Source organism: Leptodactylus fuscus, unplaced genomic scaffold, assembly GCF_031893055.1.
Source record: "Leptodactylus fuscus isolate aLepFus1 unplaced genomic scaffold, aLepFus1.hap2 HAP2_SCAFFOLD_56, whole genome shotgun sequence".
Taxonomy (NCBI): domain Eukaryota; kingdom Metazoa; phylum Chordata; class Amphibia; order Anura; family Leptodactylidae; genus Leptodactylus; species Leptodactylus fuscus.
In genome coordinates this window covers 166,361-182,287 of record NW_027440589.1, presented here as the reverse complement: position 1 = coordinate 182,287, position 15,927 = coordinate 166,361, and the positions used below count along the sequence as shown (strand labels likewise).

The 15,927-nt window shown below is 38.9% G+C and overlaps 1 protein-coding gene across 2 annotated transcripts in view; it reads left to right on the top strand.

The window, feature by feature from the left end:
• The window catches only part of ENGASE (endo-beta-N-acetylglucosaminidase), an 85,923-nt gene continuing 69,996 nt past the window's right edge, over positions 1-15,927 (top strand). The window contains exons 1-2 of one of the 2 annotated variants that reach the window (XM_075261882.1): positions 1-142; positions 11,454-11,542. The gene's annotated coding sequence lies outside the window, so the exon portion shown is untranslated. Of the gene's footprint in view, positions 143-11,449; positions 11,543-15,927 lie in introns of those variants that run through there. The other variant, XM_075261884.1, reaches the window with a different exon arrangement.

Here is a 15,927-nt window from a genome sequence, read left to right as displayed (position 1 = left end):
GGACGGCTCCATGACAGGAACATGCAGAGGCGGAAGTGACAGTATAGACGGCAGGACGGAGAACCGCAGCACCATGAACAGGGAGTAACGGGAGCATAAACCGCAGCTGACACAAGAGCCCGCGGCCGCCATCTTACCTCAGGTGCCTGCTCATGTGTCCTGTCTGTATATATCCTATATGTATACACCCTATATATACTGTACACCCAGCATCTCCTCCTGTCTGTATATACCCTGTATGTATACCTCATATATACTGTAATGTGTATACCCCATATATACTGTACACCCAGCATCTCCTCCTGTCTGTATATACCCTATATGTATACACCCTATATATACTGTACACCCAACATCTCCTCCTGTCTGTATATACCCTGTATGTATACACCCTATATATACTGTACACCCAGCATCTCCTCCTGTCTGTATATACCCTGTATGTATACCTCATATATACTGTAATGTGTATACCCCATATATACTGTACACCCAGCATCTCCTCCTGTCTGTATATACCCCATATGTATACCCCATATATACTGTACACCCAGCATCTCCTCCTGTCTGTATATACCCCATATGTATACCTCATATATACTGTACACCCAGCATCTCCTCCTGTCTGTATATACCCTGTATGTATACACCCTATATATACTGTACACCCAGCATCTCCTCCTGTCTGTATATACCCTGTATGTATACACCCTATATATACTGTACACCCAGCATCTCCTCCTGTATGTATATACCCTGTATGTATACACCCTATATATACTGTACACCCAGCATCTCCTCCTGTCTGTATATATCCTATATGTATACACCCTATATATACTGTACACCCAGCATCTCCTCCTGTCTGTATATACCCTGTATGTATACCTCATATATACTGTAATGTGTATACCCCATATATACTGTACACCCAGCATCTCCTCCTGTCTGTATATACCCTATATGTATACACCCTATATATACTGTACACCCAACATCTCCTCCTGTCTGTATATACCCTGTATGTATACACCCCATATATACTGTACACTCAGCATCTCCTCCTGTCTGTATATACCCTGTATGTATACCTCATATATACTGTAATGTGTATACCCCATATATACTGTACACCCAGCATCTCCTCCTGTCTGTATATACCCTGTATGTATACCTCATATATACTGTAATGTGTATACCCCATATATACTGTACACCCAGCATCTCCTCCTGTCTGTATATACCCTGTATGTATACACCCTATATATACTGTACACCCAGCATCTCCTCCTGTATGTATATACCCTGTATGTATACACCCTATATATACTGTACACCCAGCATCTCCTCCTGTCTGTATATACCCTGTATGTATACCTCATATATACTGTAATGTGTATACCCCATATATACTGTACACCCAGCATCTCCTCCTGTCTGTATATACCCTGTATGTATACACCCCATATATACTGTACACCCAGCATCTCCTCCTGTCTGTATATACCCTGTATGTATACACCCTATATATACTGTACACCCAGCATCTCCTCCTGTCTGTATATACCCTGTATGTATACACCCTATATATACTGTACACCCAGCATCTCCTCCTGTCTGTATATACCCTGTATGTATACCTCATATATACTGTAATGTGTATACCCCATATATACTGTACACCCAGCATCTCCTCCTGTCTGTATATACCCTGTATGTATACCTCATATATACTGTAATGTGTATACCCCATATATACTGTACACCCAGCATCTCCTCCTGTCTGTATATACCCTATATGTATACCTCATATATACTGTAATGTGTATATCCCATATATACTGTACACCCAGCATCTCCTCCTGTCTGTATATACCCTGTATGTATACACCCCATATATACTGTACACCCAGCATCTCCTCCTGTCTGTATATACCCTGTATGTATACACCCTATATATACTGTACACCCAGCATCTCCTCCTGTCTGTATATACCCTGTATGTATACACCCTATATATACTGTACACCCAGCATCTCCTCCTGTCTGTATATACCCTGTATGTATACCTCATATATACTGTAATGTGTATACCTCATATATACTGTACACCCAGCATCTCCTCCAGTCTGTATATACCCTGTATGTATACCTCATATATACTGTAATGTGTATACCCCATATATACTGTACACCCAGCATCTCCTCCTGTCTGTATATACCCTGTATGTATACACCCTATATATACTGTACACCCAGCATCTCCTCCTGTCTGTATATACCCTGTATGTATACACCCTATATATACTGTACACCCAGCATCTCCTCCTGTCTGTATATACCCTGTATGTATACACCCTATATATACTGTAATGTGTATACCCCATATATACTGTACACCCAGCATCTCCTCCTGTCTGTATATACCCTGTATGTATACCTCATATATACTGTAATGTGTATACCCCATATATACTGTACACCCAGCATCTCCTCCAGTCTGTATATACCCTGTATGTATACCTCATATATACTGTACACCCAGCATCTCCTCCTGTATGTATATACCCTGTATGTATACCTCATATATACTGTACACCCAGCATCTCCTCCTGTCTGTATATACCCCATATGTATACCCCATATATACTGTACACCCAGCATCTCCTCCTGTCTGTATATACCCTATATGTATACCTCATATATACTGTACACCCAGCATCTCCTCCTGTCTGTATATACCCCATATGTATACCCCATATATACTGTACACCCAGCATCTCCTCCTGTCTGTATATACCCTGTATGTATACCTCATATATACTGTAATGTGTATACCCCATATATACTGTACACCCAGCATCTCCTCCTGTCTGTATATACCCTGTATGTATACACCCTATATATACTGTACACTCAGCATCTCCTCCTGTCTGTATATACCCTGTATGTATACACCCTGTATATACTGTACACCCAGCATCTCCTCCTGTCTGTATATACCCTGTATGTATACACCCTATATATACTGTAATGTGTATACCCCATATATACTGTACACCCAGCATCTCCTCCTGTCTGTATATACCCTGTATGTATACCTCATATATACTGTAATGTGTATACCCCATATATACTGTACACCCAGCATCTCCTCCTGTCTGTATATACCCTGTATGTATACACCCTATATATACTGTAATGTGTATACCCCATATACACTGTACACCCAGCATCTCCTCCTGTCTGTATATACCCTGTATGTATACCTCATATATACTGTAATGTGTATACCCCATATATACTGTACACCCAGCATCTCCTCCTGTCTGTATATACCCTGTATGTATACACCCTATATATACTGTAATGTGTATACCCCATATATACTGTACACCCAGCAACTCCTCCTGTCTGTATATACCCTGTATGTATACCTCATATATACTGTAATGTGTATATCCCATATATACTGTACACCCAGCATCTCCTCCTGTCTGTATATACCCTGTATGTATACACCCTATATATACTGTACACCCAGCATCTCCTCCTGTCTGTATATACCCTGTATGTATACACCCTATATATATTGTACACCCAGCATCTCCTCCTGTCTGTATATACCCTGTATGTATACCTCATATATACTGTACACCCAGCATCTCCTCCAGTCTGTATATACCCTGTATGTATACCTCATATATACTGTAATGTGTATACCCCATATATACTGTACACCCAGCATCTCCTCCTGTCTGTATATACCCTGTATGTATACCTCATATATACTGTAATGTGTATACCCCATATATACTGTACACCCAGCATCTCCTCCAGTCTGTATATACCCTGTATGTATACACCCTATATATACTGTACACCCAGCATCTCCTCCTGTCTGTATATACCCTATATGTATACCCCATATATACTGTACACCCAGCATCTCCTCCTGTCTGTATATACCCTGTATGTATACACCCTATATATACTGTAATGTGTATACCCCATATATACTGTACACCCAGCATCTCCTCCTGTCTGTATATACCCTGTATGTATACCTCATATATACTGTAATGTGTATACCCCATATATACTGTACACCCAGCATCTCCTCCAGTCTGTATATACCCTGTATGTATACCTCATATATACTGTACACCCAGCATCTCCTCCTGTCTGTATATACCCTATATGTATACCTCATATATACTGTACACCCAGCATCTCCTCCTGTCTGTATATACCCTGTATGTATACACCCTATATATACTGTAATGTGTATACCCCATATACACTGTACACCCAGCATCTCCTCCTGTCTGTATATACCCTGTATGTATACACCCCATATATACTGTACACCCAGCATCTCCTCCTGTCTGTATATACCCTGTATGTATACCTCATATATACTGTAATGTGTATACCCCATATATACTGTACACCCAGCATCTCCTACTGTCTGTATATACCCTGTATGTATGCACCCTATATATACTGTACACCCAGCATCTCCTCCTGTCTGTATATACCCTGTATGTATACACCCTGTATATACTGTACACCCAGCATCTCCTCCTGTCTGTATATACCCTATATGTATACCTCATATATACTGTAATGTGTATACCCCATATATACTGTACACCCAGCATCTCCTCCTGTCTGTATATACCCTGTATGTATACCTCATATATACTGTAATGTGTATACCCCATATATACTGTACACCCAGCATCTCCTCCTGTCTGTATATACCCTGTATGTATACACCCTATATATACTGTAATGTGTATACCCCATATATACTGTACACCCAGCATCTCCTCCTGTCTGTATATACCCTGTATGTATACCTCATATATACTGTAATGTGTATATCCCATATATACTGTACACCCAGCATCTCCTCCTGTCTGTATATACCCTGTATGTATACACCCTGTATATACTGTACACCCAGCATCTCCTCCTGTCTGTATATACCCTGTATGTATACCTCATATATACTGTAATGTGTATACCTCATATATACTGTACACCCAGCATCTCCTCCAGTCTGTATATACCCTATATGTATACCTCATATATACTGTAATGTGTATACCTCATATATACTGTACACCCAGCATCTCCTCCAGTCTGTATATACCCTGTATGTATACACCCTATATATACTGTACACCCAGCATCTCCTCCTGTCTGTATATACCCTGTATGTATACACCCTATATATACTGTAATGTGTATACCCCATATATACTGTACACCCAGCATCTCCTCCTGTCTGTATATACCCTGTATGTATACCTCATATATACTGTAATGTGTATACCCCATATATACTGTACACCCAGCATCTCCTCCAGTCTGTATATACCCTGTATGTATACCTCATATATACTGTACACCCAGCATCTCCTCCTGTATGTATATACCCTGTATGTATACCTCATATATACTGTACACCCAGCATCTCCTCCTGTCTGTATATACCCCATATGTATACCCCATATATACTGTACACCCAGCATCTCCTCCTGTCTGTATATACCCTATATGTATACCTCATATATACTGTACACCCAGCATCTCCTCCTGTCTGTATATACCCCATATGTATACCCCATATATACTGTACACCCAGCATCTCCTCCTGTCTGTATATACCCTGTATGTATACCTCATATATACTGTAATGTGTATACCCCATATATACTGTACACCCAGCATCTCCTCCTGTCTGTATATACCCTGTATGTATACACCCTATATATACTGTACACTCAGCATCTCCTCCTGTCTGTATATACCCTGTATGTATACACACTGTATATACTGTACACCCAGCATCTCCTCCTGTCTGTATATACCCTATATGTATACCTCATATATACTGTAATGTGTATACCCCATATATACTGTACACCCAGCATCTCCTCCTGTCTGTATATACCCTGTATGTATACCTCATATATACTGTAATGTGTATACCCCATATATACTGTACACCCAGCATCTCCTCCTGTCTGTATATACCCTGTATGTATACACCCTATATATACTGTAATGTGTATACCCCATATACACTGTACACCCAGCATCTCCTCCTGTCTGTATATACCCTGTATGTATACCTCATATATACTGTAATGTGTATACCCCATATATACTGTACACCCAGCATCTCCTCCTGTCTGTATATACCCTGTATGTATACACCCTATATATACTGTAATGTGTATACCCCATATATACTGTACACCCAGCAACTCCTCCTGTCTGTATATACCCTGTATGTATACCTCATATATACTGTAATGTGTATATCCCATATATACTGTACACCCAGCATCTCCTCCTGTCTGTATATACCCTGTATGTATACACCCTATATATACTGTACACCCAGCATCTCCTCCTGTCTGTATATACCCTGTATGTATACACCCTATATATACTGTACACCCAGCATCTCCTCCTGTCTGTATATACCCTGTATGTATACCTCATATATACTGTACACCCAGCATCTCCTCCAGTCTGTATATACCCTGTATGTATACCTCATATATACTGTAATGTGTATACCCCATATATACTGTACACCCAGCATCTCCTCCTGTCTGTATATACCCTGTATGTATACCTCATATATACTGTAATGTGTATACCCCATATATACTGTACACCCAGCATCTCCTCCAGTCTGTATATACCCTGTATGTATACACCCTATATATACTGTACACCCAGCATCTCCTCCTGTCTGTATATACCCTATATGTATACCCCATATATACTGTACACCCAGCATCTCCTCCTGTCTGTATATACCCTGTATGTATACACCCTATATATACTGTAATGTGTATACCCCATATATACTGTACACCCAGCATCTCCTCCTGTCTGTATATACCCTGTATGTATACCTCATATATACTGTAATGTGTATACCCCATATATACTGTACACCCAGCATCTCCTCCAGTCTGTATATACCCTGTATGTATACCTCATATATACTGTACACCCAGCATCTCCTCCTGTCTGTATATACCCTATATGTATACCTCATATATACTGTACACCCAGCATCTCCTCCTGTCTGTATATACCCTGTATGTATACACCCTATATATACTGTAATGTGTATACCCCATATACACTGTACACCCAGCATCTCCTCCTGTCTGTATATACCCTGTATGTATACACCCCATATATACTGTACACCCAGCATCTCCTCCTGTCTGTATATACCCTGTATGTATACCTCATATATACTGTAATGTGTATACCCCATATATACTGTACACCCAGCATCTCCTACTGTCTGTATATACCCTGTATGTATGCACCCTATATATACTGTACACCCAGCATCTCCTCCTGTCTGTATATACCCTGTATGTATACACCCTGTATATACTGTACACCCAGCATCTCCTCCTGTCTGTATATACCCTATATGTATACCTCATATATACTGTAATGTGTATACCCCATATATACTGTACACCCAGCATCTCCTCCTGTCTGTATATACCCTGTATGTATACCTCATATATACTGTAATGTGTATACCCCATATATACTGTACACCCAGCATCTCCTCCTGTCTGTATATACCCTGTATGTATACACCCTATATATACTGTAATGTGTATACCCCATATATACTGTACACCCAGCATCTCCTCCTGTCTGTATATACCCTGTATGTATACCTCATATATACTGTAATGTGTATATCCCATATATACTGTACACCCAGCATCTCCTCCTGTCTGTATATACCCTGTATGTATACACCCTGTATATACTGTACACCCAGCATCTCCTCCTGTCTGTATATACCCTGTATGTATACCTCATATATACTGTAATGTGTATATCCCATATATACTGTACACCCAGCATCTCCTCCTGTCTGTATATACCCTATCTGTATACCTCATATATACTGTAATGTGTATACCTCATATATACTGTACAGCCAGCATCTCCTCCTGTCTGTATATACCCTGTATGTATACACCCCATATATACTGTACACCCAGCATCTCCTCCTGTCTGTATATACCCTGTATGTATACCTCATATATACTGTAATGTATATACCCCATATATACTGTACACCCAGCATCTCCTCCTGTCTGTATATACCCTGTATGTATACACCCTATATATACTGTACACCCAGCATCTCCTCCTGTCTGTATATACCCTGTATGTATACCTCATATATACTGTAATGTATATACCCCATATATACTGTACACCCAGCATCTCCTCCTATCTGTATATACCCTGTATGTATACCTCATATATACTGTAATGTGTATACCCCATATATACTGTACACCCAGCATCTCCTCCTGTCTGTATATACCCTATCTGTATACCTCATATATACTGTACAGCCAGCATCTCCTCCTGTCTGTATATACCCTGTATGTATACACCCTATATCTACTGTACACCCAGCATCTCCTCCTGTCTGTATATACCCTATATGTATACCTCATATATACTGTAATGTGTATACCCCATATATACTGTACACCCAGCATCTCCTCCTGTCTGTATATACCCTGTATGTATACCTCATATACACTGTAATGTGTATACCCCATATATACTGTACACCCAGCATCTCCTCCTGTCTGTATATACCCTGTATGTATACACCCTGTATATACTGTACACCCAGCATCTCCTCCTGTCTGTATATACCCTATATGTATACCTCATATATACTGTAATGTGTATACCCCATATATACTGTACACCCAGCATCTCCTCCTGTCTGTATATACCCTGTATGTATACACCCTATATATACTGTACACCCAGCATCTCCTCCTGTCTGTATATACCCTGTATGTATACCTCATATATACTGTAATGTGTATACCCCATATATACTGTACACCCAGCATCTCCTCCTGTCTGTATATACCCTGTATGTATACCTCATATATACTGTAATGTGTATACCCCATATATACTGTACACCCAGCATCTCCTCCAGTCTGTATATACCCTGTATGTATACACCCTGTATATACTGTACACCCAGCATCTCCTCCTGTCTGTATATACCCTATATGTATACCTCATATATACTGTAATGTGTATACACCCCATATATACTGTACACCCAGCATCTCCTCCTGTCTGTATATACCCTGTATGTAATGTGTATACCCCATATATACTGTACACCCAGCATCTCCTCCTGTCTGTATATACCCTATATGTATACCTCATATATACTGTAATGTGTATACCCCATATATACTGTACACCCAGCATCTCCTCCTGTCTGTATATACCCTGTATGTATACACCCTATATATACTGTACACCCAGCATCTCCTCCTGTCTGTATATACCCTATATGTATACCTCATATATACTGTAATGTGTATACCCCATATATACTGTACACCCAGCATCTCCTCCTGTCTGTATATACCCTGTATGTATACACCCCATATACACTGTACACCCAGCATCTCCTCCTGTCTGTATATACCCTATATGTATACCTCATATATACTATAATGTGTATACCCCATATATACTGTACACCCAGCATCTCCTCCTGTCTGTATATACCCTGTATGTATACCTCATATATACTGTAATGTGTATACCCCATATATACTGTACACTCAGCATCTCCTCCTGTCTGTATATACCCTATATGTATACCTCATATATACTGTAATGTGTATATCCCATATATACTGTACACCCAGCATCTCCTCCTGTCTGTATATACCCTGTATGTATACACCCTATATATACTGTACACCCAGCATCTCCTCCTGTCTGTATATACCCTATATGTATACCTCATATATACTGTAATGTGTATACCCCATATATACTGTACACCCAGCATCTCCTCCTGTCTGTATATACCCTGTATGTATACACCCTATATATACTGTACACCCAGCATCTCCTCCTGTCTGTATATACCCTATATGTATACCTCATATATACTATAATGTGTATACCCCATATATACTGTACACTCAGCATCTCCTCCTGTCTGTATATACCCTATATGTATACCTCATATATACTGTAATGTGTATATCCCATATATACTGTACACCCAGCATCTCCTCCTGTCTGTATATACCCTGTATGTATACACCCTATATATACTGTACACCCAGCATCTCCTCCTGTCTGTATATACCCTATATGTATACCTCATATATACTGTAATGTGTATACCCCATATATACTGTACACCCAGCATCTCCTCCTGTCTGTATATACCCTGTATGTATACCTCATATATACATGTGTATACCCCATATACACTGTACACCCAGCATCTCCTCCTGTCTGTATATACCCTGTATGTATACCTCATATATACTGTAATGTGTATACCCCATATATACTGTACACCCAGCATCTCCTCCTGTCTGTATATACCCTATATGTATACCTCATATATACTGTAATGTGTATGCCCCATATATACTGTACACCCAGCATCTCCTCCTGTCTGTATATACCCTGTATGTATACCTCATATATACTGTACTATGTGTATACCCCATATATACTGTACACCCAGCATCTCCTCCTGTCTGTATATACCCTGTATGTATACACCCTATATACTGTAATGTGTATACCTCATATATACTGTACACGCAGCATCTCCTCCTGTCTGTATATACCCTATATGTATACCCCATATATACTGTACACCCAGCATCTCCTCCTGTCTGTATATACCCTGTATGTATACACCCTATATATACTGTACACCCAGCATCTCCTCCTGTCTGTATATACCCTATATGTATACCTCATATATACTGTAATGTGTATACTCCATATATACTGTACACCCAGCATCTCCTCCTGTCTGTATATACCCTGTATGTATACACCCTATATATACTGTACACCCAGCATCTCCTCCTGTCTGTATATACCCTGTATGTATACACCCCATATACACTGTACACCCAGCATCTCCTCCTGTCTGTACATACCCTATATGTATACCTCATATATACTGTAATGTGTATACCCCATAAATACTGTACACCCAGCATCTCCTCCTGTCTGTATATACCCTGTGTATAGCCCCTATATATACTGTACACCCACCATGTCCTCCTGTCTGTGTATACCCTGTATATAGCCCCTATATATATATATACTGTACACCCATCATGCCCTCCTGTCTGTATATATCCTGTATATAGCCCCTATATATACTGTACACCCATCATGTCCTCCTGTCTGTATATATCCTATATATACTGTACACCCATCATGTCCTCCTGTCTGTATGTACCCTGTATATCGCCCCTATATATATATATATATATAGTGTACACCCACCATGGCCATGCCCTGCAGCTCTTATATATCCATATTTCTTCCTCCAGGTTTTCCTTCCTCCTCACTCCCTCGTGTTCTCATCGTCTCCTCACCAGAAGGGATCGGCGGCGGCTGAGAGACCCTATAGTGACGGCGGGTATAGGATTTATTGTCTGTGGCTTGTATTAATACGTCTCACACGTCACCACTCGTGTATTTGTCAACCACAACAAAATGGTGCAAACGCAACGAGAAATAGTTGTGTGACAATAAAGCTTTGGGCGTATACGTCAAGCATATCCATAGACGCCCGTAGACACGACAGATGAGCGACGGTCACATGATATTCCCTGTATCTCTATTTGTGAATATTATACTGACCCTTCATATCTGTGACCCCATATACGTGACCATACCCATATATTATCCATAATTACATATAGTATACGGACCCTTCATATCTGTGACCCCATATACGTGACCATACCCATATATTATCCATAATTACATATAGTATACTGACCCTTCATATCTGTGACCCCATATACGTGACCATACCCATATATTATCCATAATTACATATAGTATACGGACAGCTCATATCTGTGACCCCATATATGTGACCATACCCATATATTATCCATAATTACATATAGTATACGGACCCTTCATATCTGTGACCCCATATACGTGACCATACCCATATATTATCCATAATTACATATAGTATACGGACCCTTCATATCTGTGACCACATATATGTGACCATACCCATATATTATCCATAATTACATATCGTTTACGGACCCTTCATATCTGTGACCCCATATACGTGACCATACCCATATATTATCCATAATTACATATAGTATGCGGACCCTTCATATCTGTGACCCCGTATACGTGACCATACCCATATATTATCCATAATTACATATAGTATGCGGACCCTTCATATCTGTGACCCCATATACGTGACCATACCCATATATTATCCATAATTACATACAGTATACGGACCCTTCATATCTGTGACCCCATATACGTGACCATAGCCATATATTATCCATAATTACATATAGTATACGGACAGCTCATATCTGTGACCCCATATATGTGACCATACCCATATATTATCCATAATTACATATAGTATACGGACAGCTCATATCTGTGACCCCATATATGTGACCATACCCATATATTATCCATAATTACATATAGTATACGGACCCTTCATATCTGTGACCCCATATACGTGACCATACCCATATATTATCCATAATTACATACAGTATACGGACCCTTCATATCTGTGACCCCATATACATGACCATACTCATATATTATCCATAATTACATATAGTATACGGACCCTTCATATCTGTGACCCCATATATGTGACCATACCCATATATTATCCATAATTACATATAGTATACGGACAGTTCATATCTGTGACCACATATACGAGACCATACCCATATATTATCCATAATTACATATAGTATATGGACAGTTCATATCTGTGACACCATATATGTGACCATACCCATATATTATCCATAATTACATATAGTATACGGACCCTTCATATCTGTGACCCATATACGTGACCATACCCATATATTATCCATAATTACATATAGTATACAGACAGCTCATATCTGTGACCCCATATACATGACCATACCCATATATTATCCATAATTACATATAGTATACAGACAGCTCATATCTGTGACCCCATATACGTGACCATACCCATATATTATCCATAATTACATATAGTATACGGACAGCTCATATCTGTGACCCCATATACGTGACCATACCCATATATTATCCATAACTACATATAGTATACGGACAGTTCATATCTGTGACCCCATATACGAGACCATACTCATATATTATCCATAATTACATATAGTATACTGACCCTTCATATCTGTGACCCCATATACGTGACCATACCGATATATTATCCATAATTACTTATAGTATACGGACCCTTCATATCTGTGACCCATATACGTGACCATAGCCATATATTATCCATAATTATATATAGTATACGGACAGTTCATATCTGTGACCCCATATACGTGACCATACCCATATATTATCCATAATTACATATAGTATACGGACCCTTCATATCTGTGACCCCATATACGTGACCATATCCATATATTATCCATAATTACATATAGTATACGGACAGCTCATATCTGTGACCCCATATACGTGACCATACCCATATATTATCCATAATTACATAAAGTATACGGACAGCTCATATCTGTGACCCCATATACGTGACCATACCCATATATTATCCATAATTACATATAGTATACGGACCCTTCATATCTGTGACCCCATATATGTGACCATACCCATATATTATCCATAATTACATATAGTATACGGACCCTTCATATCTGTGACCCCATATACGTGACCATACCCATATATTATCCATAATTACATATCGTTTACGGACCCTTCATATCTGTGACCCCATATACGTGACCATACCCATATATTATCCATAATTACATATAGTATACGGACCCTTCATATCTGTGACCCCATATACATGACCATACCCATATATTATCCATAATTACATATAGTATACAGACAGCTCATATCTGTGACCCCATATACGTGACCATAACCATATATTATCCATAATTACATATAGTATACAGACAGCTCATATCTGTGACCCCATATATGTGACCATACCCATATATTATCCATAATTACATATAGTATACGGACAGCTCATATCTGTGACCCCATATATGTGACCATACCCATATATTATCCATAATTACATATAGTATACGGACCCTTCATATCTGTGACCCCATATACGTGACCATAGCCATATATTATCCATAATTACATACAGTATACGGACCCTTCATATCTGTGACCCCATATACGTGACCATAGCCATATATTATCCATAATTACATACAGTATACGGACCCTTCATATCTGTGACCCCATATACGTGACCATACCCATATATTATCCTTAATTACATATAGTATACGGACAGCTCATATTTGTGACCCCATATACGTGACCATACCCATATATTATCCATAATTACATATAGTATACGGACCCTTCATATCTGTGACCCCATATACGTGACCATACCCATATATTATCCATAATTACATATAGTATACAGACAGCTCATATCTGTGACCCCATATACATGACCATACCCATATATTATCCATAATTACATATAGTATACAGACAGCTCATATCTGTGACCCCATATACGTGACCATACCCATATATTATCCATAATTACATATAGTATACGGACAGCTCATATCTGTGACCCCATATACGTGACCATACCCATATATTATCCATAATTACTTATAGTATACGGACCCTTCATATCTGTGACCCATATACGTGACCATAGCCATATATTATCCATAATTACATATAGTATACGGACAGTTCATATCTGTGACCCCATATATGTGACCATACCCATATATTATCCATAATTACATATAGTATACGGACAGCTCATATCTGTGACCCCCATATACGTGACCATACCCATATATTATCCATAATTACATATAGTATACGGACCCTTCATATCTGTGACCCCATATACGTGACCATATCCATATATTATCCATAATTACATACAGTATACGGACCCTTCATATCTGTGACCCATATACGTGACCATAGCCATATATTATCCATAATTACATATAGTATACGGACCCTTCATATCTGTGACCCCATATACGTTACCATAACCATATATTATCCATAATTACATATAGTATACGGACAGCTCATATCTGTGACCCCATATATGTGACCATACCCATATATTATCCATAATTACATATAGTATACGGACCCTTCATATCTGTGACCCCATATACGTGACCATACAAATATATTATCCATAATTACATATAGTATACGGACCCTTCATATCTGTGACCACATATACGTGACCATACCCATATATTATCCATAATTACATATCGTTTACGGACCCTTCATATCTGTGACCCCATATACGTGACCATACCCATATATTATCCATAATTACATATAGTATACGGACCCTTCATATCTGTGACCCCATATACATGACCATACCCATATATTATCCATAATTACATATAGTATACAGACAGCTCATATCTGTGACCCCATATACGTGACCATACCCATATATTATCCATAATTACATATAGTATACAGACAGCTCATATCTGTGACCCCATATATGTGACCATACCCATATATTATCCATAATTACATATAGTATACAGACAGCTCATATCTGTGACCCCATATACGTGACCATACCCATATATTATCCATAATTACATATAGTATACAGACAGCTCATATCTGTGACCCCATATATGTGACCATACCCATATATTATCCATAATTACATATAGTGTACAGACAGCTCATATCTGTGACCCCATATACGTGACCATACCCATATATTAT